The following is a 2,500-nucleotide window of genomic DNA, read 5'->3' on the forward strand; positions in this document are numbered from 1 at the left end:
GCCGCGCACGACGTTTCAGGCCAGGGACTTGCTGTATTCACAAGTGACTCGCCGCGCACGACGTTTCAGGCCAGGGACTTGCTGTATTGACAAGTGACTCGCCGCGCACGACGTTTCAGGCCAGGCACTTGCTGTATTCACAAGTGACTCGCCGCGCACGACGTTTCAGGCCAGGGACTTGCTGGATTTACAAGTGACTCGCCGCGCACGACGTTTCAGGCCAGGGACTTGCTGTATTCACAAGTGACTCGCCGCGCACGACGTTTCAGGCCAGGGACTTGCTGTATTGACAAGTGACTCGCCGCGCACGACGTTTCAGGCCTGGGACTTGCTGTATTCACAAGTGACTCGCCGCGCACGACGTTTCAGGCCAGGGACTTGCTGTATTGACAAGTGACTCGCCGCGCACGACGTTTCAGGCCAGGGACTTGCTGTATTGACAAGTGACTCGCCGCGCACGACGTTTCAGGCCAGGGACTTGCTGTATTGACAAGTGACTCGCCGCGCACGACGTTTCAGGCCAGGCACTTGATGGATTTACAAGTGACTCGCCGCGCACGACGTTTCAGGCCAGGGACTTGCTGGATTCACAAGTGACTCGCCGCGCACGACGTTTCAGGCCAGGGACTTGCTGTATTCACAAGTGACTCGCCGCGCACGACGTTTCAGGCCTGGGACTTGCTGTATTCACAAGTGACTCGCCGCGCACGACGTTTCAGGCCTGGGACTTGCTGTATTCACAAGTGACTCGCCGCGCACGACGTTTCAGGCCAGGGACTTGCTGTATTGACAAGTGACTGGCCGCGCACGACGTTTCAGGACAGGGACTTGCTGGATTTACAAGTGACTCGCCGCGCACGACGTTTCAGGCCAGGGACTTGCTGTATTCACAAGTGACTCGCCGCGCACGACGTTTCAGGCCAGGGACTTGCTGTATTCACAAGTGACTCGCCGCGCACGACGTTTCAGGCCTGGGACTTGCTGTATTCACAAGTGACTCGCCGCGCACGACGTTTCAGGCCAGGGACTTGCTGTATTGACAAGTGACTCGCCGCGCACGACGTTTCAGGCCAGGGACTTGCTGTATTCACAAGTGACTCGCCGCGCACGACGTTTCAGGACAGGGACTTGCTGGATTTACAAGTGACTCGCCGCACACGACGTTTCAGGCCAGGGACTTGCTGGATTTACAAGTGACTCGCCGCGCACGACGTTTCAGGCCAGGGACTTGCTGGATTTACAAGTGACTCGCCGCGCACGACGTTTCAGGCCAGGGACTTGCTGTATTGACAAGTGACTCGCCGCGCACGACGTTTCAGGCCAGGCACTTGCTGTATTCACAAGTGACTCGCCGCGCACGACGTTTCAGGCCAGGGACTTGCTGGATTTACAAGTGACTCGCCGCGCACGACGTTTCAGGCCAGGGACTTGCTGTATTCACAAGTGACTCGCCGCGCACGACGTTTCAGGCCAGGGACTTGCTGTATTGACAAGTGACTCGCCGCGCACGACGTTTCAGGCCAGGGACTTGCTGTATTCACAAGTGACTCGCCGCGCACGACGTTTCAGGCCTGGGACTTGCTGTATTCACAAGTGACTCGCCGCGCACGACGTTTCAGGCCAGGGACTTGCTGTATTGACAAGTGACTGGCCGCGCACGACGTTTCAGGACAGGGACTTGCTGGATTTACAAGTGACTCGCCGCGCACGACGTTTCAGGCCAGGGACTTGCTGGATTTACAAGTGACTCGCCGCGCACGACGTTTCAGGCCAGGGACTTGCTGTATTGACAAGTGACTCGCCGCGCACGACGTTTCAGGCCAGGCACTTGCTGTATTCACAAGTGACTCGCCGCGCACGACGTTTCAGGCCAGGGACTTGCTGTATTGACAAGTGACTCGCCGCGCACGACGTTTCAGGCCAGGGACTTGCTGGATTTACAAGTGACTCGCCGCGCACGACGTTTCAGGACAGGGACTTGCTGGATTTACAAGTGACTCGCCGCACACGACGTTTCAGGCCAGGCACTTGATGGATTTACAAGTGACTCGCCGCGCACGACGTTTCAGGCCAGGGACTTGCCAGTTGTACGGAATTCACGCGCATTGCCCCTCATGAACAGAAGAGTGTTAAGTGCAGGCGCATTGCATTTGCTGTTGTGGTCAAGGAGTCCCCCCTCCATCCCTTCTAACAATCCTGTTTGCTCGTTCCAGCCGACTAGATATCGGCCTGCTCCCGAGCGAGTGTACCCACAGCAGCGGTGCGAGCTCGTGGCATTAGCCTACTTCTCACATAATGAGCATTACCACCAACTATTTTCCATCTGTTATAGGCAATCGAGTCCGCTTTATGGAGGGTCACTAACGCTTTGATATTTCCACAGTTCGTGCTAAACGAGCGCCGGACGCTGCGTCGACGGAGCTCAGTCCGGAGCGGCGAACCCAGCTGTGCGCCGGTGTTCGCCGTAGCGCCACGTTGTCGGCGTACGGTCGCCGTTTCC

Source organism: Phymastichus coffea, unplaced genomic scaffold, assembly GCF_024137745.1.
Source record: "Phymastichus coffea isolate CEN01 unplaced genomic scaffold, Cenicafe_Pcof_1.1 PCOF00064, whole genome shotgun sequence".
In the NCBI taxonomy this organism is placed as follows: Eukaryota; Metazoa; Arthropoda; class Insecta; order Hymenoptera; family Eulophidae; genus Phymastichus; species Phymastichus coffea.